The sequence below is a fragment of the Anthonomus grandis genome, chromosome 21 (genome assembly GCF_022605725.1).
Source record: "Anthonomus grandis grandis chromosome 21, icAntGran1.3, whole genome shotgun sequence".
Taxonomy (NCBI): Eukaryota; Metazoa; Arthropoda; class Insecta; order Coleoptera; family Curculionidae; genus Anthonomus; species Anthonomus grandis.
Window position 1 is genome coordinate 296,211 of NC_065566.1, and position 23,518 is coordinate 319,728.

Below are 23,518 nucleotides of genomic sequence, written 5' to 3' on the forward strand. Positions count from 1 at the left end.
ATGACCCCTTTTAACTAAAACGCCACTTCCATCTTTTAAGGGTAAACCATTAGCCTTTGTTTCTGCTTGTTTCTTAAAGAAATCATAATAGGCCGCAAACTCAGCCAAACATATGTTTTCCATCTCATCAGGCCGCTGTTCATAGTGTTCTATAAGACCATCACAATAAATATTGGGATCGTCATTGTCCATTTCTTTAAGTTGTGCTAATGGTTTCAACATTTTTGTCCTTTCCCTGATTGGATTTGTATGGATGTATACATAGGAGGTACAGGTGTCATGCATCGGTAGTTGTAACACGCTGTAGGCGGCTTCCTGGGCACTTACTTCGCTCGCATTTAAGAAATCTGCTGCAAGAGATTTAAGTTTGCCCTTAACATCTAAATTACCTTTTTTAAGTTCTTCCATAGTCTTCATTAAAATATCAGACACACCTCTTTGGGACTTATTGATATAGTTGACTATGTAGGTGCAACAACCATATGGCTCAAAAACTAATTGAATGTCCATGTTGCTCTTCATCATGGAGAACATTTCAGCATTAAAGTTGTTAATAAAACCATCTTTTGGCAGCCTTTCTAAAAACAAAGTGGTTTTAAAAATGTTGTGCTGTATAACATTAAGATACTCATCCTTAGACATACCAAGGTCAGCCAAAAAGTTTTCAAATGATAAATCTGGTTTATCCTTAAGCCTACGCATTATCATTAAAAACTTTTCAGACATGGCCTTACGTAAATCCGCTTCCTTGGTTTTGTCAATTTTTATTGGCGTTAGAATTACCGATTTATCCATTGGAAGGTATGGGATACCATACCTGCAAACCTTGTATCCCCGCACTTCTTTTTGACACGATTTAGAATGATGATGCGTATTAAACTGAATTATATCACGGACACTTTCTAAATCACTATTACAGGTAATATACCTGTTCGCGAATTCGGCACACTCTTTGAAACTTTCTGGTGTTTCTTGGAATTTTGGAGCATTTGATAACCACAATAACCCGTGAACATGAGGAGACCCACGATGTTGAAATTCTATGCGGTAATAATGATGCTCTATGGGATTTTGTTTAAAGGGTCCATTTTGACTCTTCATATATTTAAATAGCAGTTTGAACCGATAATCAAAGTATCTGGCACAAGTTATCGGATCTGTTCTAATTAAGCGAGTTTTTTCTAAGTAGGGCATACTCGCGGCCTCCTCTAGAGTAACATCTTTTTGATCAACAACTTGTGCTAATACCTTGATTAATTCGGGCCATGCTGTTTCGGCTGCTGACACGGTAAAAAACAGTGTGGGGATTCCAAATTGGCGAATCATACACAGCAATTTTGTCTTTTCGTGCTTCCAATAAGCAGGTGAACCTACAATTCTACTAAGAAAATGGAATCCCATGTCACTTCGAATCAGCTGGTCTAGAAAATTTGCTTGTCTTACTTGTCCAGCTGTATATTTTCCATCCTCATTCCTCTTTTTTCTGAGACATGTTGCAATTGCACTGGATAATTGGATTAGTTGACGTTTTTTAAATGTATACAACAGATAGTCTGTCCTTGAAAATCGCCTGTCTTTGTGCTGGAGTAGTATTTTCGTCTGGTCAGAATAGGAGAATTTTGTAAGAACTTGCTTAGCATGTCCACAGAAAAGTGTAGGAAATGAGAGTTCATCGCTAAACTGGTCAAGCATCAAATGTATTGGCGTTTTACCTTCTCCTGGGGCAAAACAGATATTTTCTAGGTTACATTTGTCAAGCAAAGTTTCTTGGCCCCCAGGATTTAAAGGCTCTTCTTCTTCATCTAAGAATTCCTCTAAATTGTATATATTGTTTTTTTCAATTGAAGATTCTTTTTGAATATTTTTATCGTCATTCTTAGATTCTAGGGGCACTTCCATTGTTTCGAAAAACGCATTATCGAACAATTCTTCAAAATTTTCACTACACACTGTTTTAGAATCCAGTTCCAACACTTTTGAGCCTTCATTTAAGATCTGTGCAGAGGATTCTACTTGAGATCGTATATAGTCATTAATATTTTTTTCCCAATCATCTGATTGCTTTATGCCTTCTTGTATGTAAAGAGGTTGTTGACACAAAAATTTTGCCGCTTTTAGAACAACTGCGGGCCGTATGGTTTCCAGGAGATAATCATTTTTATAGTTCATTTTTCTTTTGAGCTTAACCTGAATAGTTTGTGTCTCCTCTACATTTCTAGGCAATAATTTGGTCGAAGTATCTATATTTATAGGGACATTGACTATTTGGCCAGTTATGTAACACTGTCGTGCATATCCTACCTGTCGGATTTGCATGAAAGGTAACCTGGCCGACACCATCCTTTCTTTAAGGATAGTCAGATCTTTTAGCTCAATTAGTATAGGGTGGACAATATTATGATGGCCGCACCAAAACTTTGGCAATTGTCCTTTATAAATATTTTGAGAGCAAGAGTTGCAGAAGAAAACCCCATCATTGCAAATTTTTGTTGTGAATTCTGTTCCAAATTTCTTTTCCAATCTTTGAAGATTTAATTTGGTACATGAAGTAGGAAACCATAGCCGCAAGCAACAACTACAAACAATGGTGGGGCCTTCTCTTAATGCTAGTTCAAACATGGTGGGGTGATTGGTTCTAGTAGCTTCCGGCTTCTTTTCAATTTTATCTATATGTGATATTTTTTTAAAGGAATTATTAACTTTTTGTTTCTTTTGAGTGACAATTTTTGATGACAATGCATCATTGTCATCAATAACCGACAATGATTTTCGCTTATTAAACTGTGTTACAATTTCATTAAATTTTACCTTACTGGTACTATCCTCTGGAACCATATCTTTGGGCAACTTTTGTTGCAAATTTATAGGCTTACCAGGAATTTCTAAGTTTTCCTTTTTGTCACCACTGTCTTTATTTACCATCTTGTTGGACATATATTTTTCTTTATTCTGGAGTCTTGTTGTTTTAGCAGACTTCTTACTCATTTTTGGCATCTAAAAATCCATTGAACATACTTTAATCATAATCCTAGCTTTATTTTTGTAATTAATTAATTTTAAATCTAAATCGACCTGATGTTCTATAAGAATGCAAAGACTTTCTCTGATTTATGATTTTAGGTTTTATTAAGAATTGATATATATAGAACAATACGATAAACTGAATGAATGAATTAAAGTATCTAGGCTTTATAATTAATATTAAAAAATTAAGTATCTTTCAATAAGATGTAAAAGATTGTAAAAGTTTTTTTTGTCAAGAATTTTCCAATATGTTTAGCTTTTTGCAAGGTTGACAATATTTAAAACAATTCTCCAGCTTCATTCTAAATATTGCTCTACTTTTTATATTTAACCTACAATTACATAATTAGTAAGAAGAGGAGGAATTCATTTGTGTCTTCCTCAAAGTTGAATTGATTTCCATCTTGTAAAAACGAACAAAACCTCAATAATGGTGTCATAATTTTATTTTAGTTATTAAAATAGTCATTCTAGTGCAGTGTGTTTATCTATGCGATTTTATAATTTACTACTTAGTATTTCCTAATATTAATAGTTTTTTAACAGTAAGAAACACAAATAGATTATTATTATTAGTAGACACACACATATGAGTAATAAAGGCACTTTTTAAAGATGTCAACAGTTACCCAGGAATAATTTAAAAATTAACTTCCATTACATAAATTAGCATAATTGTCATGCCAATACTTTATATTATAAAATTAGACTCACAATAAATTATTGTAATTAACTGCAAGTAGATTGACAACAATTAGTTTTAATTGTTGCTTTAGAAATAACTTTTAAAGTTACCATAAATACTTTTAAAAACACCACTAGACTAAAAAAAAAATGTATGTAAAAATGTTTCTAGTTTTGTTTCATACAATAAATTTCTTTACATTTTATGTAATTAAAAATTAATTTACACCTTCAAGTATACATGTTATAAAATACCTTTAATTTAGATCCTTTAAAGCCCTAAGTAGTCTAACCTATATTACCTATACATGAAAACTCAGAATCAAATCAGACCTATGCATGCACATCTTTTACATCTGTAATCATATATTTGGGATAATAAATTTTAAAACTGTTTAAAAGTTAAAATATTGTTAATATATAATTTGAATAAAACTTACCTTTGCTTTTGTAGATCGGAACTATGAAAGACAAATACTATAGGATGCAATGAGTAAAATTTTTCCAAAAACCTTGCTTACTTGCTTGTTTTGTCAATGGAGCACAGCACTTTTAGATCTAATCAGTTTAATAAGTGTTGTCTGCTTGAGAATCTAGAAATGAAAGAATATAAACGTCTAACTAAAAACTGTTGATATATATTCTAATATTCCTCAAAATTAGCACAAAGGACACATTAAGAAATTCCAAAGGAACTTTTACTACTCTTATGATGCAAAAACGGAATATGAAATGAATGTTTAGATCGTCTTTTTCACCTATCCATATTTATAATATAAATGGATATTAAAATTACTGTGTGGTCATTAAGCAATTCACCTACCCAACGATTTTTAGATCTTTTTTTATTGTTTAGCAAGCTTACCTTAAATCGATTATATTAAAAGAAAAAAATTCTTGAATGAACCACTTTTTAACAAAAAAAACAATAATTTACGTTGTATTCGACCATATACAATTTTGTTATGCTTCTATTTACTTATGAACACAATAATATTAGAAATATACTATGGTATTATCACGAGCTAACGACTTTTCTATTGATCTAAAATATTTTTATTTTGTTCCTCCATTAAGTAAACAAAAATATAAAAATATAAAAATAAGACTTTTTTTAACCACATTGTCTTGTTTACTTTTAGAACGTTGACGTTTATAGTGTCAAATATCAAATTATTACCATATCCTGTTCCGAAAAATTGAACTAAATCTTCCACATTGACAGATAATATAACTTATGACAGATAATATACTTAAATTAATATAAAAACTTACCTTTGATTTTGTAGAATAAAACTAACTGGGCGAAACAAAATCTAAAACATTCAATGAGCCAAATCTGTCAAAACACTGCTTGTTTATGGACTTTAAAGAAAGCAATCGCCAGCCAGCACAATAAAACTTAACTGCTTACGCCTCCAAATCACTAAACTAAACACACTACCTAAAAATGACAAACAAACAAACTTATAACTAAAACCGATTAATATAACTTCGAAATAATTAATATTCCTCAAAATAAGCACAAAATAAACTTAAAAAATTTCCCGAAAGAAATTTTATAACGCTTATAACGCACAAAGGAATCTAAAATGAATGTTTATTTACGCTGGTTACCCCGGATACCGCTCCATATACGTTTATTTGTCAAAAGCACGGTTAACTTTGTCCTTGTATTTTAAGGTGCTTTTATGTAGCGATGATTTAATGGAGCGATTCGCAACGGCGACATTTAAGCGTCGTCGTCACTGACGAACTTTTTTTTGCTAGGTTTGGGTTATTTTATTATGTTCATTTTAGGATTTTATGAATAGGTTTCTGGGTTTTTGTATATAATATTAATGTTATAATATTTAGTGTTATTATTGTAATATTTAATATTAATATTATAATATTAGTTGATGTTAACCATTTTTGCCTTCAATGGTATTTGAGATTCGTGGTGACTATCAACGTAAATTTGTCAAACGCAATATTTTTATAAAAGCATTTTTTAAAATTTAGATTTCCTTTATCAAGTCTAATTAGTTTTTTATTTACAATTTAATCGACATAGGGAATGTTAGTGAAGAAAATGCTTTTCTTATAAAAAAGTTAAAATACAAAATGTTAGTGATTATTCAAGAGCTACTAAACAACGTTAATGTTCGGGGATCATGACTATACATTTAGTTGAAAAAACATAAGTGTTTGACTAAAAAACATTTATTGCTAATAAAGAAGTTTTGTAAATATAAAGCCTAAAAAGTTATTTTCAAAACAATTTATTAGCTGTATCCTAAATAAACCAAAAATACCCAATAAACCGCGAAAAATTTCGAAAAAATGATTTTAATTTTTTTTAAAATAAACTATAAGACTAACAACATTTTGTCTTTTATAAAAGTTATGAGGAATATTATGAGGTATCCGCACGTTAAAACGAATCGGTTCTAGCTGTCATAAAATCGGAGAAAATAAAGAAAAACCATGAAACATAAATATCGAATTATCAAGGGTCCTATATAAAAAATTTAAGTTCTTTATCCTTCTATCATGTACAACTTTTAAGTAACTTTAAAAAAGGTTATTATAGATTTGACTCTTAAATAAACAAAAAACCTATTTCTTTGCATTTTTCGATTTTGAAGCAAAATCCGGGCTCAAAATGAGCATTTTTTCAAAATATGCAAAAATTTTAACATTTTTTTCTTCAGGTTAAAAACCATTCAAAAACTAGTAAAAAAGCCTAATAACAAAAATTTCTACGATTTATACGAGTGCCACAATATAAAGGGAAATGATTAGGTCCAACAACCGGATAAGACAACCGAATTTTTACGTCGATTTTTTCAATTTTTCAGTTTTATTTCGAAATGCAATTGCAATAAAATATAAAAAGAATTAACAGGAGGAGAATAAGGAATAATAGAAAACATCAACGAATTGAATCAAAGCTATAGAAGTCGAGATATTAGTAAAAATGTGAAAAAAAAAAAAAAGAAAACTGGTTTTTTCCCACGGTATCATTTTTTTCCTTAAAATGATAATCGACAAATTATAATGTAAGCCCTAAGTTGGCAATTTCAAGTAAAAAAAACACAAGAAAAAAAAAAATTTTTCAAAATCGAAAGGGGTATAGCCATGAAAAATTTCGAAAAAATGGTTTTTATTTTTTTCTAAATAAACTATAACTCTGACAACTTTTTGTCTTAAACAAAAGTTTTCGGGAATATTACGAGGTATTCGAATGTTAAAACTAATTAATTATAGCTATCACAGATTCGGAGAAAATTGTAAAAAACTATTAATCATAAATATCGAATTATCAAGAGCCCTATGGAAAAATTTCAACTTTTTATTTTTCTATCTTGTACTACTTCAGGATACCTTTCAAAAAGGTTATTATCGATTTGACTCTAAAATGAACAGAAAACTTATTTATTTGCATTTATCGATTTTCGAACAAAATCCGGCCCAAAATGAACTTTTTTTCAAAACATGCTCCAAATTCAAAATTTATTTTTTTTGGCTAAAAACCATTCAAAAAGTAATGAAAAAGCTTTATGACAAAATTTTTCAAAATCTATAATAATGCTACAATATTACGAAAGAAGATAAGTTCTTTTTAAAGCCTATGTATTCGAACCGATGATTTTTTTAATTTTTTTTTAAAGGCAAATTTAAGAAATAATTTAACTAATTAAGATAAAAGGAATAGGGTAATACAAAATATTATCTATAAATATATACATATCATCTAATAGCAGATTACAATCAAATAGGAAATTTTGATAGTCACGTGACCCTAGAACTTAATATTTTAAAATTTTGTAAAAAATCAACAATTGCATCCTAAGTAAACCCCAAATTCCAAATTTGAACCCAATCGGATCAATAGCAAAAAAGTTATGGAAGTCACGTGACTTTAAAATTCAATCTGTCAAATTTCTGGCAAAATTTATTACTTGCATCCCAAATAAAGCCTAAATACTAAATTTCAACCCAATCGGATCAATAGCAAAAGAATTATGAAAGTCACGTGACTTTAAAATATAATTTGTCAATTATCTGTTAAAATTTATTAACTGTATCCCAAATAAAGCATAAATACCAAATTTGCATCCAATCGGACTCATAGCAAAAAAGTTACAATAGTCACGTGACCCGGAAGTGAAATGTCAAATATCTGTGAAAAATTAATAATTGCATCCTAAATAAACCCCAAATACCAAATTTCAATCAAATCGGACAAATAGGAAGAAAGTTAAGGTAGTCACGTAACCTTAAAACATAGTCATGTCAAATATCTGTAAAAATTTATTAATCTTATCCGAAATAGGTACTAGGTACCAAATTTCAACCAAATCGCACCAATACCAAAAAAGTTATGATACTCGACTAACCTTAAAAATCAATAATTTCAAAAAATTTTTATTTATATCCCAAAGGCAATGTTTAAGAATTATTAACATATATTAATAATAAACTAAATAGTAAAAACTCACCTAATATCTAAATTTTTATTTTAAATTAAATAGATCATTACGACTGACCCGTGTATATATTCAAATAATTTTAATAAAATAAACGGGCAAATTTCATTTCGCCTCACCCCGGTATAAAACCACTGACTTTTCAAAAAAACGGCATTTTTCGAAGACGTCAAAATGTTTGCCGAATTTTCCTGGCCGCAATACACAATTTCCCCAATTGATATGCACAGATTCGGAAAGCCCATTCATTTTCTGATTCGGTGCTTCCTTTCCCTGATCGTTTCCGGTTCATTTTCATTCATAATTTTACAAAAAACCCAACCAAGTCCCGGCCACCTGTCACGAGCAAAAAATTTGTACCCACCATGCGTCAAAGTATTGTTCCCACTAGCCATTTCATCAGAGTTTAGGTTGACACCTCCAATTACCTGCAAAAACGCAAAAAAATGGACTTTTTTCATAAAATCGCATTTTTCGGGTACTTGTACTATTGCTGGAACCCTGAAATTTTAGTATGTGTTGTAAAACAAAATTTCGGATCCTTTAGATGTTGTTTGATCTTTTCACCATGTACAGGGACGCCGCAAATGAATTAAACGCGAAAATTCGAATTGCTCAGAACCTATTAAAGTTGGAAGATTGTAATTTTACACAAATACTATGTTTATTAAAGTATTTAAAGCCTGAGAATATAAATGGTCCAGATACCACTACGAAAAAGTTATTAAACAAAATGTGATTTTCGGGTCGGACCTTCATGGGTAAAGTTCATTATTGCTCGCCCTGTATGGTTCCCAAAAATTTCGGTTATATGGCATATGAAAGGTAAAGGATGAAGTTATTTTTTAAAAAAAAAATTTTCGAAAATAAGTATTGTTTGGCGGGAAATCTCAAAAAACTGAAAATGCTAGAACTCGTAAAATAAATTTTTTACAAAAAAAAGCTCCAAGTATGTCAAATCTTTTATAAAATAAAGTCTTTTCGCCGAAACGCTTTTTTTATAAAAATTTTTTTTTAGCCTCTGGAGAAGTTTGAATTTTTTTTTTAGTCACTTTTGTTCGCTTATAACAACTCACCCTGTATACCGATCGGGCCCAAAAAGTATACAGACATGAATTACTATAAAGTCTTTTATGCCTAGAAATTTCAATTTTTTTGACAGCGTTAAAATTGAGATCTCGTGCAAAAATGAATTTTGACCGGTTTTTTTTACGAATTTTTGACTTTGAGACAGTACCGCTCCGTTTGGTGGTACCGGAAAAAAAAATTGTTTACGGATCCATCATTCTCAATGTATTGAGAGACCCTATGCCAAATTTCATCGTTTCGCTAGCCATACGGCCAAAGATATGAATTTTTATTTCCAAAAAAACACGATTTTTCGGGCCCGACGTGGCGTGCATAATATAGTCTGCGACTATATAACAAGTATAGTCGCTTCGCTCCTATACTTTTGGTCCGTGGGGACCAGTTTGGAACCTTTAGGTCTTGTCTGTGAAGGGCTATAAAGGAATTCTTAAAAAAAAAACAAAAATTATCAGCTGTACCAACGTTTATATGCCAAGGAAAGAGATGACCAGTGGTTGGGGTATCATGCTTCAAAGAACCATAATTTGTTATATAGTCGCGTTGTGTGTCGATATACTGTCTTATATTTCAAATATCTGTCAAAATATATTAAATAAAGCCTGAATACCAAATTCGAACAGAATCGGACCAATAGCAAAAAAGTTACGGTAGTCATGTGACCTAGGCTGACTCAAATGTCAGTTATCTGTCATAATTTATTCCTTGTATCCTAAAGAAACCATAAATACCAAATTCAGAGAGAAGTTCCCATAAGGGTCTATTTATTGAAATAGAATAAACGGGATTTTACGTCGATTTGTTTTAATTTTTCTTTTTATTTTAAAATGTAATAGTAATAAAATATCAAAAGAATTGACAGGAGAAGAATAAGAAATAAAAAAAACCATAAATAAATTGAATCGAAGCTATAGAAGCCGAGATATAAGTAAAAATGTGGGAAAAACAAAAGAAAACTGGTTTTTTCCCACGGTATAATTTTTTTTCTTAAAATAATTTATGACAAATTTTAGTTTTAGCCCTAAACTTGTAATTTTCAAGTATAGTCGCTTCGCTCCTATACTTTTGGTCCGTGGGGACCAGTTTGGAACCTTTAGGTCTTGTCTGTGAATGGCTATAAAGGAATTCTTAAAAAAAAAACAAAAATTATCAAGTGTACCAACGTTTATATGCCAAGGAAAGAGATGACCAGTGGTTGGGGTATCATGCTTCAAAGAACCATAATTTGTTATATAGTCGCGTTGTGTGTCAGTATACTGTCTTATATTTCAAATATCTGTCAAAGTATATTAATTGTATTCCAAATAAAGCCTGAATACCAAATTCGAACAGAATCGGACCAATAGCAAAAAAGTTACGGTAGTCACGTGACCTAGGCTGAAACTCAAATATCAGTTATCTGTCATAATTTATTGGTTGTATCCTAAATAAACCATAAATACCAAAATTAGAGAGAAGTTCCCATAAGGGTCTATTTATTGAAATAGAACAAACGGGATTTTACGTCGATTTGTTTTAATTTTTTTTTTTATTTTCAACAGTAATAGTCATAAAATATCAAAAGAATTGACAGGAGGAGAATAAGAAATAAAAGAAACCATCAACGAATTGAATCGAAGCTACAGAAGCCGAGATATTAGTAAAAATGTGGGAAAAACAAAAGAAAATTGGTTTTTTCCCACGATATAATTTTTTTTAATAATTATTGACAAATTTTAGTTTTAGCCCTAAACTGGCTAAAAAAAAAATTATATTTTCACTAAAAAAACCCAAGAAAAAAAATTTTTTTTTTTTTGGTCGAAAATCGAAAGGGGTATACCCACGAAAAATTTCAAAAAAATGGTTTTTATTTTTTTATTAATAAACTATAAATCTGACAACTTTTTGAATTAAATAAGAGTTCTTCGCTATATTAAGGGGTATTCGCCTGTTAAAACAAATCGGTTCTAGCTATTATACAATCGGAGAAAATTGGAAAAAACTGTTAAACCTAAATATCGAATTATCAAGAGCCCTATGGAAAAATTTCAATTTTTTATTTTTCTATCCTGTACTACTTCAGAGTATCTTTAAAAAAGATTATTACCAATTTGACTCTAAAATAAACGGAAAACCTATTTCTTTGCATTTTTCGATTTTCAAACAAAATCCGGGGTCAAAATGACCATTTTATCAAAATATGCTCTGAATTCAAAATTTCTTTTTTCTGGTTAAAGACCATTCAAAAACTAATAAAAAAGCTTTATGACAAAATCTTCCACGATTGATACGAGTGCCATAATATAAAGGGAAAACCTAGGTTCCATAAGAGCCTATGTATAGGGATAAGTCAACCGGGATTTTACGTCGATTTTTAAAATTTTTCAGTTTTATTTTGAAAGGCAATTGTAATAAAATATAAAAAGAATTAACAGGAGGAGAATAACGAATAATAAAAACCATCAACGAATTGAATCGAAGCTATAGAAGTCGAGATATTAGTAAAAATGTTAAAAAAAATAAAAGAAAACTCGTTTTTTTCCCACGGTAGCATTTTTTTTCTTAAAATGATAACCGACAAATTATAATGTAAGCCTTAAGTTGGCAATTTTCAGTAAAAAAAACCCAAGAAAAAAAAATTTTTTTTTGCTCCAAAATCGAAAGCCATGAAAAATTTCGAAAAAATGGTTTTTATTTTTTTCTAAATAAACTATAACTCTGACAACTTTTTGTCTTGAATAAAAGTTCTCGGAAATATTACGAGGTATCCGTGCGTTAAAACGAATCGGTTCTAGCTATCATAAAATCGGAGAAAATAAAGAAAAACCATGAAATATAAATATCGAATTATCAAGGGTCCTATGGAAAAGTTAAAATTTTTTATCCTTCTATCATGTACTACTTTTAAGTACCTTTAAAAAAGGTTATTACCGATTTGACTCTAAAATAAACGGAAAACCTATTTCTTTGCATTTTTCGATTTTGAAGCAAAATCCGGGCTCAAAATGAGCATTTTTTCAAAATATGCTCCGATTTCAAAATTTCTTTTTTCTGGTTAAAAACCATTCAAATACTAACAAAAAAGCTTTATGACAAAATTTTCCACGATTTATACGAGTGCCATAATATAAAGGGAAATACTAGGTCCCACAAGAGCCTATGTATAGGGATAAGACAACCGGGTTTCTACGTCGATTTTTTTAATTTTTTAGATTTATTTCGAAAGGTAATTGTAATAAAATATAAAAAGAATTAACAGGAGAAGAATAAGGAATAATAGAAAACATCAACGAATTGAATCGAAGCTATAGAAGTCGAGATATTAGTAAAAATGTGAAAAAAAAATAAAAGAAACCTGGTTTTTTCCCACGGTAGCATTTTTTTCTTAAAATGATAACCGACAAATTATAATGTAAGCCCTAAGTTGGCAATTTCCATTAAAAAAACCCAAGAAAAAAAAAATTTTTTTTGCTCCAAATGCGAAAGGGGTATAGCCATGAAAAATTTCGAAAAAATGGTTTTTATTTTTTTCTAAATAAACTATAACTCTGACAACTTTTTGTCTTAAACAAAAGTTTTCGGGAATATTACGAGGTATCCGAATGTTAAAACGAATTGATTCTAGCTATCACAGAATCGGAGAAAATTGTAAAAAACTATTAATCATAAATATCGAAATATCAAGAGCCCTATAGAAAAACATTATTTTTTTTTAATCTATCTTGTACTACTTCAGGATACCTTTCAAAAAGGTTATTATCGATTTGACTCTAAAATAAACAGAAAACCTATTTTTTTGCATTTATCGATTTTCAAACAAAATCCGGCCCAAAATGAAAATTTTTCTAAACATGCTCCAAATTCAAAATTTCTTTTTTCTGGATAAAGACCATTCAAAAAGTAATAAAAAAGCTTTATGACAAAATTTTTCAAAATCTATAATAATGCTACAATATTACAAAAGAAGATAAGCTCCCTTTAAAGACTATGTATTCAAACCGATGATTTTTTTAATTTTTTTTTTAAAGGCAAATTTAAGAAATAATTTAACTAATTAAGATAAAAGGAATAGGGTAATACAAAATACTATCTATAAATATATACATATCATCTAATAGCAAATTTCAATCGAATAGGAAATGTTGATAGTCACGTGACTCTAGAACTTAATATTTTAAAATTTTGTAAGAAATCAACAATTGCATCCTAAATAAACCCCAAATTCCAAATTTGAACCCAATCGGATCAATAGCAAAAAAGTTATAGAAGTCACGTGACTTAAAAAATTCAACATGTCAAATTTCTGTCAAAATTTATTACTTGCATCCTATATAAAGCCCAAATACAAAATTTCAACCCAATCGGAACAATAGCAAAAGAATTATGAAAGTCACGTGACTTTAAAATATAATTTGTCAATTATCTGTTAAAATTTATTAATTGTATCCTAAATAAAGCATAAATACCAAATTTGAACCCAATCGGACCCATAGCAAAAGAGTTACAATAGTCACGTGACCCGGAAGTCAAATGTCAAATATTAGTCAAAAATTAATAATTGCATTCTAAATAAAGCCCAAATACCAAATTTGAACCCAATCAGACCAATAGCAAAAAAGTTACAATAGTCACGTGACCTGGAAGTCAAATGTCAAATATCTGTGAAAAATTCATAATTGCATCCTAAATAAACCCCAAATACCAAATTTCAACCAAATCGCACCAATACCAAAAAAGTTATGATACTCGACTAACCTTAAAAATCAATAATTTCAAAAAATTTTTATTTATAACCCAAAAGCAATGTTTAAGAATTATTAACATATATTAATAATAAACTAAGTAGTAAAAACTCACCTAATATCTAAATTTTTATTTTAAATTAAATAGATCATTACGACTGACCCGTGTATATATTCGAATAATTTTAATAAAATAATCGGGCAAATTTCATTTCGTCTCACCCCGGTATGAAACCACTGACTTTTCAAAAAAACGGCATTTTTCGAAGACGTCAAAATGTTTGCCGAATTTTCCTGGCCGCAATACACAATTTCCCCAATTGATATGCACAGATTCGGAAAGCCCATTCATTTTCTGATTCGGTGCTTCCTTTCCCTGATCGTTTCCGGTTCATTTTCATTCATAATTTTACAAAAAACCAAACCAAGTCCCGGCCACCTGTCACGAGCAAAAAATTTGTATCCACCATGCGTCAAAGTATTGTTCCCACTAGCCATTTCATCAGAGTTTAGGTTGACACCTCCAATTACCTGCAAAAACGCAAAAAAATGGACTTTTTTCATAAAATCGCATTTTTCGGGTACTTGTACTATCGCTGGAACCCTGAAATTTTAGTATGTGTTGTAAAACAAAATTTCGGATCTTTTAGACGATGTCTGATCTTTTCACCATGTACAGGGACGCGGCAAATGAATTAAACGCGAAAATTCGAATTGCTCAGAACCTATTAAAGTTGGAAGATTGTAATTTTACACAAATAATGGGGTTATTAAAGTATTTAATGCCTGAGAATATAAATTGTCCAGGTGCAACCACTAAAAAGTTATTAAATAAAATGTGATTTTCGGGTCGGACCTTCATGGGTAAAGTTCATTATTGCTCACCCTGTATGGTTCCCAAAAATTTCGGTTATATGGCATATAAAAGGTAAAGGATGAAGTTATTTTTTGAAAAAAAAAATTTTCCCAAAATAAGTATCGTTTGGCGGAAAATCCTAAAAAACTGAAAATGCCAGAACTCGTAAAATAAATTTTTTACAAAAAAAAGCTCCAAGTATGTCAAATCTCTTATAAAACGAAGTCTTTTCGCCGAAACACTTTTTTTATAAAAATTTTTTTTTAGCCTCTGGAGAAGTTTGAATTTTTTTTTTAGTCACTTTTGTTCGCTTATAACAACTCACCCTGTATACCGATCTGGCCCAAAAAGTATACAGTTCTTATGCCCCCACCGACCCTTATGTCCTAAAAATTTAAAGTTTTTTAAAGGCTTTTTATTTGAGTTCTCGCGTCTGAAAGGAATTTGACCCGTTTTTTTACGAATTTTTGACTTTGAGACAGTACCGCTCCGTTTGGTGGTACCAGAAAAAAAAATCGTTTACGGATCCATCATTCTCAATGTATTGAGAGACCCTATGCCAAATTTCATCGTTTCGCTAACCATACAGCCAAAGATATGAATTTTTATTTCCAAAAAAACACGATTTTTCGGGCCCGACCTCGCGTGCATAATATAGTCTGCGACTATATAACAAGTATAGTCGCTTCGCTCCTATACTTTGGGTCCGTGGGGACCAGTTTGGAACCTCTAAGTCCTGTCAGTGATGGGCCTTAGAGGATTTCTTAAAACAAAACAAAAATTATCAGGTGTACCAACGTTTATATGCCAAGGAAAGAGATGACCAGTGGTTGGGGTATCATGCTTCAAAGAACCATAATTTGTTATATAGTCGCGTTGTGTGTCGATATACTGTCTTATATTTCAAATATCTGTCAAAATATATTAATTGTATTCTAAATTAAGCCTGAATACCAAATTCCAACAGAATCGGACCAATAGCAAAAAAGTTACGGTAGTCACGTGACCTGGGCTGAAACTCAAATGTCAGTTATCTGTCATAATTTATTAGTTGTATCCTAAATAAACCATAAATACCAAAATTAGAAAGAAGTTCCCATAAGGGTCTATTTATTGAAATAGAACAAACAGGATTTTACGTCGATTTGTTTTAATTTTTCTTTTTATTTTAAAATGTAATAGTAATAAAATATCAAAAGAATTGACAGGAGGAGAATTAGAAATAAAAGAAACCATCAACGAAGTGAATCGAAGCTATAGAAGCCGAGATATAAGTAAAAATGTGGGAAAAACAAAAGAAAACTGGTTTTTTCTCACGGTATAATTTTTTTTTCTTAAAATGATAACCGACAAATTATAATGTAAGCCCTAAGTTGGCAATTTCCAGTAAAAAAAACCCAAGAAAAAAAAATTTTTTTTGCTCCAAAATCGAAAGGGGTACAGCCATGAAAAATTTCGAAAAAACGGTTTTTATTTTTTTCTAAATAAACTATAACTCTGACAACTTTTTGTCTTAAACAAAAGTTCTAGGGAATGTTACGAGGTATTCGAATGTTAAAACTAATTTATTATAGCTATCACAGATTCGGAGAAAATTGTAAAAAACTATTAATCATAAATATCGAATTATCAAGAGCCCTATGGAAAAATTTCAACTTTTTATTTTCCTATCTTGTACTACTTCAGGATACCTTTTAAAAAGGTTATTATCGATTTGACTCTAAAATGAACAGAAAACCTATTTATTTGCATTTATCGATTTTCGAACAAAATCCGGCCAAAAATGAAATTTTTTTCAAAACATGCTCCAAATTCAAAATTTCTTTTTTCTGGCTAAAGACCATTCAAAAAGTAATGAAAAAGCTTAATGACAAAATTTTTCAAAGTCTATAATAATGCTACAATATTATGAAAGAAGATAAATTCCCTTTAAAGCCTATGTATTCGAACCGATGATTTTTTAATTTTTTTTTTAAAGGCAAATTTAAGAAATAATTTAACAAATTAAGATAAAAGGAATAGGGTAATACAAAATATTATCTATAAATATATACATATCATCTAATAGCAAATTTCAATCAAATAGGAAATTTTGATAGTCACGTGACCCTAGAACTTAATATTTTAAAATTTTGTAAGAAATCAATAATTGCATCCTAAATAAACCCCAAATTCCAAATTTAAACCCAATCGGATCAATAGCAAAAAAGTTATGGAAGTCACGTGACTTTAAAATTTAATATGTCAAATTTCTGTCAAAATGTATTACTGGCATCCTAAATAAAGCCCAAATACTAAATTTCAACCCAATCGGATCAATAGCAAAAGAATTATGAAAGTCACGTGACTTTAAAATATAATTTGTCAATTATCTGTTAAAATTTATTAATTGTGTCCTAAATAAAGCATAAATACCAAATTTGAACCCAATCGGACTCATAGCAAAAAAGTTACAATAGTCACGTGACCCGGAAGTCAAATGTCAAATATCTGTCAAAAATTAATAATTGCATCCTAAATAAAGCCCAAATACCAAATTTGAACCCAATCAGACCAATAGCAAAAAAGTTACAATAGTCACGTGACCTGGAAGTCAAATGTCAAATATCTGTGAAAAATTCATAATTGCATCCTAAATAATCCCCAAATACCAAATTTCAATCAAATCGGACAAATAGGAAGAAAGTTAAGGTAGTCACGTGACCTTAAAACATAGTCATGTCAAATATCTGTAAAAATTTATTAATCTTATCCGAAATAGGTACTAGGTACCAAATTTCAACCAAATCGCACCAATACCAAAAAAGTTATGATACTCGACTAACCTTAAAAATCAATAATTTCAAAAAAATTTTATTTATATCCCAAAAGCAATGTTTAAGAATTGTTAACATTTATTAATAATAAACTAAATAGTAAAAACTCACCTAATATCTAAATTTTTATTTTCAATTAAATAGATCATTACGACTGACCCGTGTATATATTCGAATAATTTTAATAAAATAATCGGGCAAATTTCATTTCGTCTCACCCCGGTATAAAACCACTGACTTTTCAAAAAAACGGCATTTTTCGAAGACGTCAAAATGTTTGCCGAATTTTCCTGGCCGCAATACACAATTTCCCCAATTGATATGCACAGATTCGGAAAGCCCATTCATTTTCTGATTCGGTGCTTCCTTTCCCTGATCGTTTCCGGTTCATTTTCATTCATAATTTTACAAAAAACCCAACCAAGTCCCGGCCACCTGTTACGAGCAAAAAATTTGTAACCACAATGCGTCAAAGTATTGTTTCCACTAGCCATTTCATCAGAGTTTAGGTTGACACCTCCAATTACCTGCAAAAACGCAAAAAAATGGACTTTTTTCATAAAATCGCATTTTTCGGGTACTTGTACTATCGCTGGAACCCTGAAATTTTAGTATGTGTTGTAAAACAAAATTTCGGATCTTTTAGACGATGTCTGATCTTTTCACCATGTACAGGGACGCGGCAAATGAATTAAACGCGAAAATTCGAATTGCTCAGAACCTATTAAAGTTGGAAGATTGTAATTTTACACAAATAATGGGGTTATTAAAGTATTTAATGCCTGAGAATATAAATTGTCCAGGTGCAACCACTAAAAAGTTATTAAATAAAATGTGATTTTCGGGTCGGACCTTCATGGGTAAAGTTCATTATTGCTCACCCTGTATGGTTCCCAAAAATTTCGGTTATATGGCATATAAAAGGTAAAGGATGAAGTTATTTTTTGAAAAAAAAAATTTTCCCAAAATAAGTATCGTTTGGCGGAAAATCCTAAAAAACTGAAAATGCCAGAACTCGTAAAATAAATTTTTTACAAAAAAAAGCTCCAAGTATGTCAAATCTCTTATAAAACGAAGTCTTTTCGCCGAAACACTTTTTTTATAAAAATTTTTTTTTAGCCTCTGGAGAAGTTTGAATTTTTTTTTTAGTCACTTTTATTCGCTTATAATAACTCGCCCTGTATACCGATCTGGCCCAAAAAGTATACAGCTCTTAAGCCCCCACCGATCCTTATGTCCTAAAAATTTAAAGTCGTTTAAAAGCTTTTTATTTGAGTTCTCGCGTCTGAAAGGAATTTGACCCGTTTTTTAACGAATTTTTGACTTTGAGACAGTACCGCTCCGTTTGGTGGTACCGGAAAAAAAAATTGTTTACGGATCCATCATTCCCAATGTGTTGAGAGACCCTATGCCAAATTTCATCGTTTCGCTAACCATACAGCCAAAGATATGAATTTTTATTTCCAAAAAAACACGATTTTTCGGGCCCGACGTGGCGTGCATAATATAGTCTGCGACTATATAACAAGTATAGTCGCTTCGCTCCTATACTTTTGGTCCGTGGGGACCAGTTTGGAACCTCTAAGTCCTGTCAGTGATGGGCCTTAGAGGATTTCTTAAAACAAAACAAAAATTATCAGGTGTACCAACGTTTATATGCCAAGGAAAGAGATGACCAGTGGTTGGGGTATCATGCTTCAAAGAACCATAATTTGTTATATAGTCGCGTTGTGTGTCGATATACTGTCTTATATTTCAAATATCTGTCAAAATATATTAATTGTATTCTAAATTAAGGCTGAGTACCAAATTCCAACAGAATCGGACCAATAGCAAAAAAGTTACGGTAGTCACGTGACCTTAGCTGAAACTCAAATGTCAGTTATCTGTCATAATTTATTAGTTGTATCCTAAATAAACCATAAATACCAAAATTAGAGAGAAGTTCCCATAAGGGTCTATTTATTGAAATAGAACAAACGGGATTTTACGTCGATTTGTTTTAATTTTTCTTTTTATTTTGAAAAGTAATAGTAATAAAATATCAAAAGAATTGACAGGAGGAGAATGAGAAATAAAAGAAGCCATCAACGAATTGAATCGAAGCTTTAGAAGTCGAGATATTAGTAAAAATGTGGGAAAAACAAAAGGAAACTGGTTTTTTCACACGGTATAATTTATTTTTCTTAAAATGATGACCGACAAATTATAATGTAAGTCCTAAGTTGGCAATTTCCAGAAAAAAAAAACCCAAGAAAAAAAAAATTTTTTTTGCTCCAAAATCGAAAGGGGTATAGCCATGAAAAATTGCGAAAAAATGGTTTTTATTTTTTTCTAAATAAACTATAACTCTGACAACTTTTTCTCTTAAACAAAAGTTCTAGGGAATGTTACGAGGTATTTGAATGTTAAAACTAATTGATTATAACTATCACAGATTCGGAGAAAATTGTAAAAAACTATTAATCATAAATATCGAATTATCAAGAGCCCTATGGAAAAATTTCAACTTTTTATTTTTCTATCTTGTACTACTTCAGGATACCTTTCAAAAAGGTTATTATCGATTTGACTCTAAAATGAACAGAAAACCTATTTATTTGCATTTATCGATTTTCGAACAAAATCGGGCCCAAAATGAAAATTTTTTCAAAACATGCTCCAAATTCAAAATTTCTTTTTTCTGGCTAAAGACCACTCAAAAAGTAATAAAAAAGCTTTATGACAAAATTTTTCAAAATCTATAATAATGCCACAATATTACGAGAGAACATAAGTTCCCTTTAAAGCCTATGTATTCGAACCGATGATTTCTTAATTTTTTTTTTAAAGGCAAATTTAAGAAATAATTTAACAAAATAAGATAAAAGGAATAGGGTAATACAAAATATTATCTACAAATATATACATATCATCTAATAGCCAATTTCAATCAAATAGGAAATTTTGATAGTCACGTGACCCTAGAACTCAATATTTTAAAATTTTGTAAAAAATCAACAATTGCATCTTAAATAAACCCCAAATTCCAAATTTGAACCCAATCGGATTAATAGCAAAAAAGTTATGGAAGTCACGTGACTTTAAAATTCAATATGTCAAATTTCTGTCAAAATGTATTACTGGCATCCTAAATAAAGCCCAAATACTAAATTTCAACCCAATCGGATCAATAGCAAAAGAATTATGAAAGTCACGTGACTTTAAAATATAATTTGTCAATTATCTGTTAAAATTTATTAATTGTGTCCTAAATAAAGCATAAATACCAAATTTGAACTCAATCGGACTCATAGCAAAAAAGTTACAATAGTCACGTGACCCGGAAGTCAAATGTCAAATATCTGTCAAAAATTAATAATTGCATCCTAAATAAAGCCCAAATACCAAATTTGAACCCAATCAGACCAATAGCAAAAAAGTTACAATAGTCACGTGACCTGGAAGTCAAATGTCAAATATCTATGAAAAATTAATAATTGCATCCTAAATAAACCCCAAATACCAAATTTCAATCAAATCGGACAAATAGGAAGAAAGTTAAGGTAGTCACGTGACCTTAAAACATAGTCATGTCAAATATCTGTAAAAATTTATTAATCTTATCCGAAATAGGTACTAGGTACCAAATTTCAACCAAATCGCACCAATACCAAAAAAGTTATGATACTCGACTAACCTTAAAAATCAATAATTTCAAAAAATTTTTATTTATATCCCAAAAGCAATGTTTAAGAATTGTTAACATATATTAATAATAAACTAAATAGTAAAAACTCACCAAATATCTAAATTCTTATTTTAAATTAAATAGATCATTACGACTGACCCGTGTGTATTCGAATAATTTTAATAAAATAATCGGGCAAATTTCATTTCGTCTCACCCCGGTATAAAACCACTGACTTTTCAAAAAAACGGCATTTTTCGAAGACGTCAAAATGTTTGCCGAATTTTCCTGGCCGCAATACACAATTTCCCCAATTGATATGCACAGATTCGGAAAGCCCATTCATTTTCTGATTCGGTGCTTCCTTTCCCTGATCGTTTCCGATTCATTTTCATTCATAATTTTACAAAAAACCCAACCAAGTCCCGGCCACCTGTCACGAGCAAAAAATTTTTAACCACAATGCGTCAAAGTATTGTTCCCACTAGCCATTTCATCAGAGTTTAGGTTGACACCTCCAATTACCTGCAAAAACGCAAAAAAATGGACTTTTTTCATAAAATCGCATTTTTCGGGTACTTGTACTATTGCTGGAACCCTGAAATTTTAGTATGTGTTGTAAAACAAAATTTCGGATCCTTTAGATGTTGTTTGATCTTTTCACCATGTACAGGGACGTGGAAAATGAATTAAACGCGAAAATTCGAATTGCTCAGAACCTATTAATGTTGGAAGATTGTAATTTTACACAAATAATCGGGTTATTAAAGTATTTAATGCCTGAGAATATAAATGGTCCAGGTGCCACTACGAAAAAGTTATTAAATAAAATGTGATTTTTGGGTCGGACCTTCATGGGTAAAGTTCATTATTGCTCGCCCTGTATGGTTCCCAAAAATTTCGGTTATATGGCAAAAGAAAGGCAAAGGATGAAGTTATTTTTTGAAAAAAAAAATTTTCCCAAAATTAGTATCGTTTGGCGGGAAATCTCAAAAAACTGAAAATGCTAGAACTCGTAAAATAAATTTTTTACAAAAAAAAGCTCCAAGTATGTTAAATCTCTTATAAAATGAAGTCTTTTCGCCGAAACACTTTATTTATAAAAATTTTTTTTTAGCCTCTGGAGAAGTTTTAATTTTTTTTTTAGTCACTTTTGTTCGCTTATAATAACTCACCCTGTATACCGATCTAGCCCAAAAAGTATACAGACACGTAAGCCCCAAGAACCCATATATCCTGAAAATTTCAGCTCGATTAAACGCTTTAAAATTGAGATCTCGTGAGCAACTCGATTTTTACCAATTTTTTTACGAATTTTTGACTTTGAGACAGTACCACTCCGTTTGGTGGTACCGGAAAAAAAATTCGTTTACGGATCCATCATTCTCAATGTATTGAGAGACCCTATGCCAAATTTCATCGTTTCGCTAGCCATACAGCCAAAGATATGAATTTTTATTTCCAAAAAAACACGATTTTTCGGACCCGAGGTGGCGTGCATAATATAGTCGCAGACGCTCCTATATAACAAGTATAGTCGCTTCGCTCCTATACTTTTGGTCCGTGGGGACCAGTTTGGAACCTATAGGTCTTGTCTGTGAAGAGCCATAAAGAAATTCTTTAAAAAAATCAAAAATGATCATGTGTACTCAAGTCTGGTCAGTTGGGGGGGGCCAACGTTTATATGCCAAAGAAAGAGAGGACCAGTTGTTGGGGTATCATGCTTCAAAGAACCATAATGTGTTATATAGTCGCGTTGTATGTCAATATAGTGTGTTATATGTCAAATATAATAAACAATAATTAAGTTACTTAGTAAAAAAAGTTTTGCAGAAATAACCATATTTTTTACTTGAATAAAAGTGTCAATATTGCAGAGTGACCGAATTTATGGATATATATAAAGAGACATGCGCATAATTTAAAAAAATAAACAATATATGTTTAGACCAAAAAAGTTATAAGAAATGAAAATGTTCAGAAAAGTAGCTTTTATATTTCAAGAATTAAATCGTAGGTCTGACTGATAGAATAAATAACGATACTTTTATTATAATAGTTGAATAATTTTTTGCAACTTTCTTAAAATTATTTTTTAATTTAGTTCTAAAAAGTTGTCTTACCAAAAAACATTTTTTGAGTAAAAACTCACTTAATTGTCCTCGGATTTCAGTCAAAGTTTTCGG

General features: G+C 30.5%; 1 long non-coding RNA gene across 1 annotated transcript; it reads right to left on the reverse strand.

Moving 5' to 3' along the window:
* Positions 1-395: 395 nt before the first annotated feature.
* On the reverse strand, positions 396-5,129 carry LOC126748078 (uncharacterized). The gene is made up of 4 exons (XR_007664614.1): positions 4,984-5,129; positions 4,149-4,301; positions 2,809-2,994; positions 396-578 (listed from the first exon to the last, which is right to left on the reverse strand). It is a non-coding gene; the product is annotated as an uncharacterized LOC126748078 (long non-coding RNA).
* Positions 5,130-23,518: the final 18,389 nt, after the last annotated feature.